The sequence below is a fragment of the Canis lupus genome, chromosome 19 (genome assembly GCF_048164855.1).
Source record: "Canis lupus baileyi chromosome 19, mCanLup2.hap1, whole genome shotgun sequence".
NCBI classification, from domain to species: Eukaryota; Metazoa; Chordata; class Mammalia; order Carnivora; family Canidae; genus Canis; species Canis lupus.
Window position 1 is genome coordinate 21,560,584 of NC_132856.1, and position 14,271 is coordinate 21,574,854.

At 45.9% G+C, this 14,271-nt stretch overlaps 1 long non-coding RNA gene across 2 annotated transcripts in view; it reads left to right on the plus strand.

Moving 5' to 3' along the window:
- The first annotated feature begins 7 nt into the window (after positions 1 to 7).
- LOC140611289 (uncharacterized) overlaps positions 8 to 14,271 on the plus strand; it is a 58,068-nt gene continuing 43,804 nt past the window's right edge. For both annotated transcript variants that reach the window (XR_012012565.1, XR_012012566.1), the window contains exons 1-2: positions 8 to 137; positions 1,929 to 2,150. This is a non-coding gene — a long non-coding RNA (uncharacterized lncRNA). The remainder of the gene's footprint in view (positions 138 to 1,928; positions 2,151 to 14,271) is intronic.

A 14,271-nucleotide genomic window follows, 5' to 3' on the forward strand; every position in this document is an offset into this window, starting at 1 on the left:
ACTGCTCGCTCCCGCAGTGGTGAGCAAGGAGCTGTACTTATCCCATTTTAGAGGTGAGAAAATCAAGGCACGGGAAGTTTCAGTGACCTGTATGAATCACAGACCTGATGGGCAGCAGAGTTGGAGTTCAAATCCAGGTACTCTTGACTCCAGAGCCTGGGGTCTTGTCCCCTCTGGCCGTAGGTCTCTATAGGAATAGACTCAGCCAGCACCTGTGGCGCTGTGGAGAGACACTGGATCCAGGGTAGGGACTGCAGAGTTGCAGGCAGTTGCAAGGGGAGTGTCCCCCCACACCCCAGGGGGGGATTCCAGGCTCAGCCCTCCCAGCTCTGCACACCTCACCTCTGCTCCCCCAGGCTCTCCTGAGCCACATCTGCTCTAATTGGATTGACTGTCAAAAACTTGTTCCAAAAAAAAACAAAAAACTTATTACCCATTTCTAGTCTGGATGGGCAAAAGCAGCCTAAACTCCCTAACGGTTTGGCTGTGTACCAATAAGATCCCTTCAGAGATTGTTATAAAGCCAGTGCTCTGTTCTCTGGGATGATGAGTTATTTTAAAAAGCATTAACTAGGTCATTCGCAGTGCAGTGTGGGTGGTTCTCAGCCTTGGCTGTCCACTAAAGTCACCTGGGGAGCTTTTTAAGCATGTCTGTGTCTCAGCCACACCCTGGCCATTTATATCAGAATCGCTAGGGGTAGGACCCAGGCAGCAATATTTTTAAAGCTCTCCAGGGAAGCCTGGTGTGCAATCAAGTCTGAGAATCACAGCTCCCAGCTCCTCAAAGGGTGGACGGGTGGCCAGTACCATCAGCATCCCTGGGAGCTTGTTAGAAACACAGAGGGGTTGCCTGGCTGGCTCAGTTGGTAGAACATATGACTCTTGATCTCACAGTTGTAAGTTTGAGTTCCATGTGAGGTGTAGAGATTACTTAAAAAAATAAAATCATTAAAAAAAAACCCATCTTGCTCCGCTCCAGACCTACTAATTCAAAATCTGCATTTTGTTTTTATTTTTTTTGTTTTTGTTATTTTCAAAGTCTGCATTTTACTAAGGTGATTCCTGTCCACGCTGAAGTTGAAAAGGCAGCTCTCTCTAACCACACTGTCCAGTACTGTAGTCACGTGTGGCTATTTAGATTTAAATTAAATAAAAAAGATTCAGCTCCTCAGTCACACTGGCCACATGTTGCATGCTCAGTCGCCACCTGCAGCTAGTGGCTACCACATTGGACAGGGTAGATACAGACTATTTTGATGATTGCAGAAAGTTCTACTGGAGAACGTTGCTCTAGAACATTCTGGAAAGGGGTAGTAATTAGCCACCATCTGTTTCCTTTGGCTGCTACCAGGCATACAGATAGCAGGCAATGACACTCACTTGGGTGGGACAAAACTGAGATGCAGTCAACTTGGCACATATCTAGATTATTTTCCATTCATTTTATTTTATTTTATTTTATTTTTTATTTTTTTTATTTTCCATTCATTTTAAATCAAGAGCATGGCCATATCTTCCTAAGCCCTGCATAAGTGCAGTTGGTGTGTGACATGGGGCTGGGGGCACAGATGGGTGGGGGAGAGAGAGAGGCAAGATCACTTTCAAGGGCTAGGACAGAAGGCGAGACTGTTACCCTGGCCCCCACCCTCCCTGTCAGTCCCAGTCCAAGGCAGCAGGAACACACTCCCTAATAATCACAATGCAGGAAAGCACTCGGCGACCAGATGTGACTCATTGGTGACTCCAGGTGCAAATATGAAAAGCGGGCATTTTGTCAGCTGAATAATAATAGCCAGGCTCCAGTGTGATGAGGCTGGGGGCTTAGGTCGTTTTTCTTTGCAGGGTAGAGTTGTTGTTTTTTGTGGGAAGGAGTTCAGTCCCTTCAGCAAAACCCTTCCTCTTTTTATTTTTTTATTTTTTTGAAAAAGGCCAGGCACTGTTTCTCCTGGAGACCTTTGGTTGCTGACAGCAGGCTGCATAATGCAGCGGGAGCTGAACAGTATGATGATGACAGCCCACACCAGCAGTGGAAAGCGACGTGCATTTTCCTGAGAGAAAGCTGTTCTCTATTTAGAGGGCCACTTTGCCAGCTGACAGCAGGAGAGGGGCCGCGCTCAGCAAGCAGCGCCTTCATTTACGCACAGGGTCCTGTGAGTGCTCGCCCTGCAAAGTACTGTGGGGCGATGGGGAGATGGTTCAAAGGGTGAAAGGGTGAAAAAGCAGAATAAGAGAATGGTTGAGCAAAATGTGTCCCTCTGGGTAGCAACTTGTGCCATGGGGTGCTGTGTAAATCTTAACGAAATGTCAATCTTACCACTCCGTTCATATTGTTAAACAGTAAAGCTTTGCATTTTGGAGTTGTTTTGTGATAGCTTTATAAGCTTTATAAGGTTGGTCCTTGTGACTACCTCAGGAGGAAGTCGCAGCAAGTTTCATCATCCCCTTTCAGGTGACAGCCCAGGGTGGTCAAGTGATTCTTCTAAGGTCACACAGCTCCTAATGAGTGGAAAACACAAAGCAATCGTTTATTTACTAGTAACTATTTCTTGAGAATCCTATCAAGTGCCTGACTCCTGGGATGTTTCTGTAGAGTTTCTATTTCCATCGACCTTAGTTTCTTTATTTCATGGAGCTGGGTTTCTAAAGAGGCTGTGAGAGGGGGAAAAAAGGCGGGTGCGGGGGAAGAGGAGCAAATTAGCAAATGATTGCAAATTATGGTGAATGCCATGAATGAAAAAAACTCAAAAAACCACAAAACAACCCAATGGCCAAGGGTAGAAGCACTAGGACAGAGGTAGGCAAGATGGGTAAGTGGATTTGCAAAGTCTTCTCTGAAGGGGAGACATTTGCGTTGAGGCTTGAGGGATGGGTGGTAACTGGCCTAGTGGCTAAATAGCCTAATGTGGTTATTTAGATTTAAATTAAATAAAAAAGATTAGGTAGGGAAGGGGCCTAGGTAGGGGAGGGGTGGAGGCTGGGGGGCACTGCAGACCGAGGGGACTGAAGGATGTAGGGTGGGAATCTGCTGGCCTCCAGGGGCTGCCTGCAGGAAGGCTGTGAGACAGAGTGTGATGCAGGACAGGACACCTGGCTCCCTCCCTCTGCCTTTCACCCCACATACCTGTAACTGAGGGGCTAGCCTCTCAGTTCCTCCTTTCTCCAGGTCCTCTCCTGAGAATCAGATCTGCAGGCTGTTCCAAGGTTTGGCGCTGTAGCTTGCGGGGATGGTGGCGAGATATGGCTCTGGAAAGTTGGATGGAAGGGCAGTGGGACCTCAAAGACACTGAAGCCTGGGTGTCCATGGAAGTGGGAGCAGAAAGGTGAAAATGAAGAATTGAGAGACAGTCAGAGGGCAGAGGTTCCAGAGCAGCTGTCAGCTGTGGGGAGAGGGGCACAGAAGCTGCAGCAGGCTGTGGGTGGAAGCCTCTTCAGTCTCATCTGAGAGGTTACCTTAGGCTGCCTCTCTCTGTTTCTTTGGACAGGCTATTGCCCAGAGACTGGATTAACATGAGCTTATGGAGGTTATTCTAAAATACGATAAATCAAGGCTTGACTCCCAACTGAGAGCCCTGCAGAGTTTGTCAAAAGGCAGTCATAACGATGGGCTCCTGCACATAGAGATTGGAGCCAGAGCCATTCAGCAAATAACAGAGTTCTTTTCTTCTCCACGCCTATGCCAATTGGCTCAGCACGGTATCTCCAGTGACTGCTGCATTTGGGAAGCCTGACTTACTGGATGGAACTGTACACATTGTGAGGTTGGGCCTTGTTAGGTCAGATTAGGAGGAGAGGAAGGACTAATCAATGTTTTGATAGTCATTTCTCACACGTTCACTAATTTCACCATTCTAAGCCTATTACATGCATGAATTTTTTTAATCCACATCAGAACCTTGCAGAAATGAGATAGGTATAATCTACAGCCCCATTTTACAGAAGAGGAAACGGAGGTACAAACTCCTATTGTTTTAAAAGTTATTTATTTATTTTAGGGATAGAGAATGCACATGAGGTGGAGAGGGGGTACAGAGGAATAGGGAGAGAAACTTTAGCAGACTCCGCACATAGTGTGGAGCCTGACACAGGGCTTGATCTCAGGGTCTGAGACAAAACCAAGTCAGACGTTAAACCAATTGCACCACCCTGACACACCTTGTTGTATAAACTCATAAGAGTCAGTAGGTGGCACAGCCAGGACTTGAACTTACTGTGGCTCCAGAGTTCCTGCCCTTTAGCATCGTAGAGGTGACATAAGAGACCTCCGGTCTCATTTGACCACAGATACCACCCCCTTTGGCCACAGTACCTGACCAACATGACAATCACTTCTAGAGCACTTATTAAGGGCAATATTAGGTAACGAATACATTACTGTAAGCTCTCTTCTCCCTCACGAATATGATACATACAGGATTTATCAGTAAAGGCAGTTGGTGAGGAGAGGATAGCTTACAGATGTGGAATGAAACAACCAAAGGTCTAGAAAATTTGAGTTTCTACCAACATATGGCAAAGTACATTGCCATGCAATAAGCATTAGGTTGTTTCTAAAAGAACTAGTGAGAGAAATAAGTCACCACCATGTGAATTCAACAAACCATTGTCAGTTGCCTACTCTATGGAGGGCACTGTATGAGAGACTGGTGTACTACATTGGGTTGTTCTGACCAAGTACCACAAACTGGGGTGCTTAAAGTAATAGAAACTTTAAAAATATATATATTTTATTTATTTATTTGACAGAGAGAGAGAGAGCACAAGCAGAGGGAGTGGGAGAGGGAGAAGCAGGCTCCATCTCAGGACCCTGGGAACATGACCTGAGCCAAAGGCAGATGCTTTACAGACAGATCCACCCAGGTACCCCTAAAGTAAGAGAAACTTTATTCTCTCACAGTTCTAGAGGCTTAAAGTCTGAAATCAAGGTGTTGGCAGGACTCTGGGCCCTCTGAGGGTCCTAGAAAGAATCTGTTCCAGGTTTGTCTTCTAGCTTCTGGGGTTGCCAGCAACCCTTGATATTCCTTGGCTTATAGATGCATCATTCCAGTCTCTTCCTCTGTGCTCACATGTTCTGCCCTTTGGTCTTCATGTTGTCTTCATTCTATGCATGTGTGCCTCTGTGTCTCTACTCCCTATAAGGACGCCAGTCAGATTAGGGCCCACCCTAATGACCTCAGCTGACCTTGATTGTATCTGCAAAGACCCCACATCCAAATACGGTCAAAGCCACAGGTACTTAGGGTTAGGACTGCAACAGCTTTTAGTGGGACACAGTTCAACCATAGCACTAAGATGGATAAGCTCCTTTCTCCACCATGGCAATTAGAGACCTGTGTGTCTCTAAGAGTAACCCATATGGTAAGCTAGCAAGCATAATTTGGGAATGCCTCATGGGCCAAGGGACAATGTCACTGGCCTTCAAAGGATGAGTAGAAATTCAGCATTTGGAAGAGAAATGACATTTCAGGCCGCAGAACTGGAGTGAGCAGAGACAGAAAGGCCAGAAAACAGAGGAACTGCTGAGGGCTAAGCAATGGCTCTGACGCTGAGTAGGAGGGAAGATTTGTAGCCAGGTTAGAGAGGTATTGATTGCTAGTCTGAGAATCTGTACTGGATTCTTGGAACAGTCGTGAAGTGCCGGCTCATAGCCCTCACCTACCCTTTACCGTGCCCACACCTGAGGTCAGGTGAAGGTGAGTGTATGGGGTCTGCCCAGAGGCAGGAACCTCTAGGTGCAGCAGCTTTGCCTTTGCCCTAGGGCAACCCTCTGGAGAGGGTTGCAGGCAGCAGCTGGGGAATGGGAAACAGAAGGACCCCGCAGGATCTGGTGGGACACCCCAGCCTCTGCTACACAGGGGAGAATCCAGGTGCCAAGATCCTGGCGGCAGGAGGAACTAAGGCAATGGAGATTTGGAGCGGGGTCTGGGTTAAAGATGTGAGCTTGGGATTCATCCATATGTAGGGGATATGAACACCTGGGAGTGGGTGAGGTCCCCTAGACAGAGCACGAAGTGTTCAAAGAAAGGAAGCCAGAAGGCAGAGATGAGAAAAACCTGAATCAAGGAGATCAGTGTGCCTGCACTTGTCTAATTAGACAGCTCCAAGCGCTAGATAATTGCCACCCAGGGTGAAAGCCCATGCCTTGGGGAGCTTCAGTAAGACTCATCCCCACCATTCTTTAGGGACTGAAAAAAAGTCACTTTTTTTCAGTGACTTCTGCATGGCTGAGGTTCATTTCAATAAGGGACCTTTGAGAGACACAGGTCTTTATTCAAAAAAATAGTGACCTGTGTTAGTTCAGAGCTCAGGCTCTGAGGTTTGACCCTTGGATCTGGCTTTTGACTCCATCACTTATTTAACTGAGAGACCCTAGTGGAAATTACTTACTTTTTTGAGCCTCCATTCCCCATCTGTCCAACGAGAAGAGTAACAGTACTGATCTCAAAGAGCTGTCCAGAAGATCATGAGAGACTGCACGTCAGGTGCATGGCGCGATGCTGTGCCCATGACAGGTGCTGTCAGTGATGGTCACATTCAGTCAGCCGCTGGGGCAGCACTCCTCAGATGACTGTTACAAGTCCAAGTTGTCGGGTATTATGCTGAGTGAAATAAGTCAATTGGAGAAGGACAAACATTATATGGTCTAATTCATTTGGGGAATATAAAAATTAGTGAAAGGGAATAAAGGGGAAAGGAGAGAAAATCATTGAAAATATCAGTGAGGGACAAAACATGAGACACCTAGCTCTGGGAAGTGAACAAGGTGTAGTGGAAGGGGAGGTGGGCAGGAGGTTGGGGTGACTAGGTAACGGACACTGAGGGGGGCACTTGGTGGAATGAGCACTGGGTGTTATGCTATATGTTGGCAAATTGAACTCCAAAAAAAAAAATAAAATAAAATAAATAAAAAAAAAAAAAAACAACAAGTCCAGGTTGTCACCTATGCTTCTGGCCTACCTGCTCTAGACTGAAGGTTCCAGCGACCCTCTCTTTGGGTTCAATTAATTTGCTAGAGAGGATCACAGGACTCAAAAAGACCTTTTGCTTGCTAGATTACCAGTTTATTATGAAAGGATATAATTCAGAAACAGCCGATGTAAGAGATGCATATGGAAGATATGACGGGAGGATGCAGAGCTTCCTTGCCCTCTCTGAGCAAATGTGACACTTTCCCCGCAACTCCACAAGCGCACTAACCTGGAAGCTCTCCAGATTCCTCCTTTTGGGTTTTTATGGAGGCTTCACCACAGAGGCACGACTGGTGAAATCACTGGCTGCTGGTGATCACACTCCCTCTCCAGTTCCTTTTCCCTCCCCAGAAGGGGAGAGGTGAGGTGGGGGCTCAAAGTTCCAACCCTCTAATCACGTGGTTTTTTCTCCTGGCAGCCAGCCCCACCCCACCCCCCAATCCTTAGGTGTCTTCCAAATGTCACCTCATTAAAATAACAAAAGACACCTTTATCACTCTCATCACTTAGGAAATTCCAAGGGTTTTAGGAGCTCGGTGCCAGAAAAGGGAAGCTGACCCAATACACATATCTTATTATAAATCACAATGTCACACCATCCATCCCTTGAGGGAGAAGGGAGGGGTGGCGCTGAATTAACTCCTGAACTGCGGAAAAGCTCTGTTGATATCAGAAGCAGGGGGAAAGATCACAAAAATAACAGATGTTTGGGGGATTGTGAAATACTACCCAGTCCTAACAAGCCTAGATTAGACAACAGTGTGGTGTGGATACTAAAACACTTGGGTATGTGGACAGAGAGAAAAGGGACAAAATACCTTCAGCCATTTTACTGTGCTATTGGGGGAGAACCCTGTGCCTCTTGATAATGTAAAATTGTAGGAAAGACAGGGCTTTGTAATTTGATAGGTGTGAATTCAATACCAAGCTCTACCAATTACTAGCTCTGAACCTATCATAACCTTCAGTTGTTTCATCTGTAAAACTGCAGTAGTGGTACTCACCCCCATAGGGTTATCACCAAGATTAGATGAGGGTGTGCACGTACAGTGCCAATGGAACGCTGGCATCTGTAGCTAAAAGATGTGAGGAGAAGGAGAATGATAAGGGCTAAGACTTACTCTGTCTTTCTGGAAAGGGAGGACACCTCCCGACTCTAACTATGTTCTATTCTTATATCACTTTATGCAAGGTTAAGATCCCTAGAAGAGACACTCAGATTGGTCAGGCTTGGATGACGGGGAAGGCCAGGTGGGGTCAGCACACCTTGCTTGGCCAATCCACTGAGACTGTCTAAAAGGGGGATGGAGTGGTTCCCAGCAGAAACTGGGATGCTTCTGGAGAAGGGTGGAGTTGGATGCTGGATAGGAGAAGCACAGATGTACACTACAGACATTCTCCAATGCAGCATTCTAGGAAGCCCTGCCAGACTTTGGCCCTCTCCTGCTTCCTTGCATTAGGTGTTTCCCCTAGTGGCACCCAGAGAGGAGGTGAATGGGGGATTGTGGCTGACGCTGTCAGTTACCTCCCTTAAGGACCTTACTCCACCTTCCTCCTAGTCCACAGCACCTGCTTAAATTCAAGAGTTCACTGTTCCATGTTACGAGGGGATGTTGCTTTTTCTCATTGATTGTGGTAGTTTCATGACCCTTGCCAACAAGGAAGGTCAGGTGGCTCTCATAGCCAGTGGGTTATCAGCCGTGACGCTCTTGGAGAGACAATGCTCTGAATAAAAAGAGACACATGGAATAAAACCCTTCTCTTCTTCAGGCAGATGTTACTGGGTTCCCATGTGATACCTGAGACTGTGGCAACCGCCTTGTAATAACAAGGTGGCGGGGCAACTTGGTGGCTCGGTGGTTGAGCGTCTGCCTTTGGCTGAGGTCCTGGGATCGAGTCCCTTATCGGGCTCCCCGCAGAAAGCCTGTTTCTCCCTCTGCCTGTATCTCTGCCTCTCTCTGTGTGTCTCTCATGAATAAATAAATAAATAAAATATTAAAAAAAATAACAAGGTGGCAAGCCCAAGAGCTGAGTGGATGTGATGGCAATGGTAGGACAGAAATATATCACATCATCATTTGCTGATCTACTTCTTGTAATGCCTATCATCCAAACTACGTTTAGATAAGTTTTCTGTTACTTGTTGACAAAGCATTTGAATGATATATGCCCATCCACCTCAATATCTCCAACAACAAGGAGGACTTTCTGTTCTGATCAGTGGTTCTACAAGTGTGGTTCCTAGACCAGCAGCATAGGCATCACCTGGAAACTGATTTGAAAAGCCAATTCTCAGGCCCCATCCTGCCTTCCTGGATCAGAAGGGAGGATTGGGGGCAGCAGTAACCTGTGTTTAAACAAGCCCTCCCACCGATCATGATTTAGGATGGAATTTGCCGATCCTTGCTTTATATTAATATATGTCATTCTCACATCAGAACTCACCATTGGCAGTGGTCTCACACATTATTCCTTCTAATGTACCCTGTCCTGTTACTGCTTTGATTCCACCATCCCTAAAATTAAACGATTTTTTAAGAAAAGAAAATATTTGAAAACTATTGGCCAGATGAACTTTTTGCCCATTGTTTCAGTTTGCTTGCTTGAAGTCATTACCTCCTTCCAGACAGTATGTTGGTCTATAATAGCTAGTCTATAATAGCTAGAATGTGGCAGTTAGTTCCAAAATGTTTAGAAATGCTAATAATCTTTATTAGTAATGGTCCATGAGGGTATCCACTGAGCTTTTGGAAGTGAAATTAGTAAGGAATTTTGGGGACTTGTACACTGCTCAGGATATGCAAATAGCCATGTGAAGAGCAAAAGGATTCAGAGTTAGAAGAGGAAAAGAATGAAGAAAGTCACTGCAAGAAAAAGGAAAAAACATAAAAAGGAAAGCATTCTGGTTGGGACAGTAGGTGAAGATGGATTTGTCTTCTAGGACTCTATGCATTTAAACAAATGGAGGGGAATGTGTGGGGAGGCGACTCAGGTGGGGGAGTGCCATGAACAAGGTATCAGGGAAAGAGGGCATGAGATGTGTCTAGAAAAGTGGGCAGCCATGGATAGAATGGTCTACTGGACGCCCTGTGTGGGATGGAGGACCACAGCAAGACCGAACTCTGGCACCACTACCTACTAACTGTGGTCTTGGACAGCTTCCCTAGCTTCTCTAAGCCTTAGTTTTCTCAGCAGTCCTTGGACTCAAGAATAGAGGCTTGGTGGGAGGTTTACATGAACCAGCATGCTGTAGACTGTATTGTGTGCCCCCCCCATTCATATATTGAAGCTCTACCCCCACCCCCCAATGTGACGGCATTTGGGAGAGGGGTCTGTGGGAGGTGATTAGGGTTAGATGGGTTCATGAGGGTGGCTTTATAAGAAGAGGAAGAGACCAAGATCCTGCTCTGTCTGCCATGTGAGGACACAGCAACAAGGCAGAGGAGTGCAAGCCAGTAAGAGAAGTCTCGCCAGAAAGCCAATCAGCTTGCACCTTGCTCTTGGACTTCCAACCTCTACAACTATGAGAATATAAATGTCTGTTGTTTAAACCACCCAGTCTATGGTATTTTCTTATGGCAGCCCAAGCAGACTAATACACGGCATATGTTAGGGACCTTTTAGGGGGCTTGGCTCATTGTAAGTGCTCACTAAATAAGATGCATAACAATAAACACACTAATGAGCAGTAAATTTGGAGGATGAGATTGCTAAGGTCTTTGAATGGCTAAACTGGGAATATAATTTATTCTGTAGATGACTGGAAGTTTTCGAGCAGGAAACTAAAAGACAAAGCATATGTGTGCAGGGTCTGAGGTCACTCTGACAATAGAGCATTATATAAGGCAGGATTGGGCAAACTTTAGCATCAGAATCAAGTCCAGGGCTTGTTAAAACAAGTCCATGCTGCCCCACTCTCCTTTTCAGATTTAGTGGGTCTGGGACAGAATCCAAGTATTTGCATTTCAGATAAGTTCCTAGGTGATGCAGACGCTCCTAGCCCAAGGATGCCACTTCCAGGGAGGGAGGAAGAGAAAGGAATAGAGACTCTTGTGACCTCTGGCTGGTGACTTGCTGCCGGGAATGGCAGCAGAATGCTTGCTCTGCAAATGTTCAATCCACCCTGTGGTAGATGATGGATAATGTAGGTGGTACGTGGAGCTGCCGGGAGAAATTGCTACAAGTACAGCAAGCAATTATGGCATTGGGTTTCTGTTTCTGTTTTAAGGGTAAACCACTATAATTATAAAACTTGCAAAACCCTGACTTATGAAGTGTAGATCCTGGAATGGGGAGAAACACCACGTTCCTGCCTTCTCCAAGTTACAGATTTTGGGTCAGGGCTGACCGCTTAGGCCACCTGCTAAAATGACACAGACTAGTTGCAGGGTGACGTCATAAATAATGCCGGTGAAGTTAGCTGAACACCAGGGTCATTAAGATGTTCAGTTGCATGTGGGATTGTAGGTATGAGACAGACTTTTGTGTTATTATTTATTTTTTTTGTATGACCTTGAGGTGAATGGTGGCTGTTTCTTCCTCAGCATTCCTTTATATTATACCTGCCCTCTCCCCTTAGCTTTCTTAGGGAAATTGTTTTGTCACCATGAACTCCATATGGTGCTTGTGAAGCTGCCAAACTCTTTGGTCCGTCCTTCTGGCCCCAGGGTGGGCACCAGATCAAAGTCTGGCCAATCACAGAGCCGAATCTGCACCCCCCCACCCAAGTGGGCTGAGGAGGCACGTGACCCAGCATAGCCTTCAGAATCCTTCTGTGGGACTCATCTGTGGACATCAGAAGAGAGACCCTCTCTCCCTCGGGGCACTAAGCCAAGCTGGTGTTGAGTGTTGGTGTTGAGTAAAGCATGCTGTTCACCAAACCCCTAAACCGTGAGGAATCCTCTTGTCACAGGAGGGAATGAGGCCAACCCATAGAGAAACAACAACCCAACCCTTGAAGAGATCCTTATCATCTCTGTCACTAGAATCCCAAGACTGATACTACAGGTAGATTTTCATTTGCATGAGTCAAAATTTTTTGCCTCTTTTTCTTAAGCTTTGAGTTGGTTCCTGGCACTTTTAATTAAAAGAGTGAAAAACAAAGTTCATATATCCACCCATCACCTTCTAACTTGCAGAAATCAGGTTGTGCCGGAGAAATTGCGTATTCCATACTCAAATGCTGACATTGGCGTAGGAAGGAGTCTTTGGGAGGTGTCTGAAATTTCAGGGCACTGTCTCCATGGGAAGCTTTGAGCATTACGTTTGGAAATGCTAACGAGAGAGAGGGAAAAAGAGAGCAAAGGTTTATTAATCTTCACATGGCCAAGTCAGTCTGTTTAGGAGGGAAAAAGAAACAAAAAGTGATGGAAGATGCTGGTAGTGTTCTTGATGAAAAAATGGAAGGTTTTCATCATTAGGTAGTGGGAACGCTGGTGATCAGGAACTTTTCCTACAAGAAGCACCCTCGTACTTTTCATGTTGGTAGTGGGGGTTAACACTCCTGGGATTGTTCATCAAGCTAATGCTAAATAACCTACATATCTGACCAAAGTGAATTCACCCCTATGTCCTCAACAAAGGGAGCAAGCAAAGGGAATGATAATTCAGCAGTGCAGCCAACCCTTGCTCTCATCCCACCCAGTGGACGATGGACACTTTGGAGGGTGAGTTCCAGCCTCTCACAGTTGAGCATCTTGCTGGACTTGTGGGCATTGGAGGGGATTTTCCAAAACCTAACTGTAGCTAATTTTTATTTTTGTGAAAATTGAGAACCTGACTCCCTCAATAAGATGAGTTACCCCTACAGGACGCCCCATATTTCAAGTTTTTATTGAAGCATATTCAGGGGCTTAAGTGGTGACTCTGCAAGTGTGTGTGTGTGTGTGTGTGTGTGTGTGTGTGTGTGCTTCTCAAAATGTATCAGGTATTATCTGAGGCTCAGCATTAATAAGCCATATAATTACCAGGTTCTATAGTATTCGAAATCAAAATCACTTTTAGATTCCTTTCCTCCTCTGGGCTGTTGTAAGTGATAAGCACATCAAAATACTTTGTGATGGCTGTGTAGGAGAAAAGTCCTCTCAGTGCAAATTACCAGGCAACTTTTATCCCGTTGAATAAACTCTAGGCAGCCACTCTGCCATCAACAACACATATGAAAGGCTGAACTCTGTGGTTGATCTGTTTTGTGTGAGGTGGGCACTTGCTGTTCTATTTGCCCAGTGGCGCTTTTTAATTGGAATGATTTTTATTTGGTCTGATTTCCTGAAATAGAATACATTGCCTGCTAACCCCAGAAAGTCTATCAGCATAGAGAGCAAACTGTCCTGGGCTCTTGGCTTAGCTGTTTGGGGAGGAGCCGTGGCAGTGGGAGTGGGGGAGTTGCAGCATATTCAAATCTGATATTGAAACAGTTTGTGTGTGTTTAGGGAGTAACCGCAAAATTTGACATGCCATCTCCACCCAAACCCCAAACCCCAAACCGGTTCCATTCCAATAGCCAAGCCTGCTCCAGGCCGTGCTCTCAAAGCTTCTTTTGAGTAGTTTATTTCTTCCTATTTACAACTCCCAGAGTGAGCTGTTTTTTAAGGGAAAATCAGTTTCTATTAACGTCTAGGACCCCGAGTGGGTCTTTGCCTCTAATTTGTCCTGCTTTGTTTCAGCGCAAGCACACTCTGAACGGGTAACCAGGCGAGCGGGGGCCTGTGACAGTCACAATCACCTCGAGTTGATTTATGCACAGGGATTCAAGGAGCAATCATATTTTAAATAAGGCTAATCAAGCTGTCTTTTTGTGCAAGCCCCCAAAACCACACACAGACCTCACCCTCCGTGCTCTCGTTTCCACTGAGTAAAAGCAAAGGCGAGAGGCTTATTAGGAGCCTGAAGCTGGCCCGGAGAATTAAGCTAGTGCTGCCCAATGTGTAAGCACAGCAGAATACTCGTCGGAGGGAGGAGGACAAGGAAGCCACGTGGTTCCTGCAAATTAAGGGACTGGATGCTCCGCTCTGGTTGTGATTTTTCTGTTTCAGTTGAGCCCACTTTGGGTTTCTTGCCTTACGTTCTTTTGGTCGACTACTTTGCCTCATTGTGTTTTTACTGCTCAGGACTCTGGCTCCGGGCTTCCAAGGCCGCATAACCAAGATCAAGTTTACTTTTCAACTTTGTGCTGTCCTCTTTGTTCAGTCCTCACCTCCTCTCACTTTCTTCCTCCCACCTCCCACAACCACCTCTGAAACACTAACCCCCTCCATGTGGCACTGGTTTTGTAACCCACCCAAACCTGTCTTTTTTTTTTTTTTTT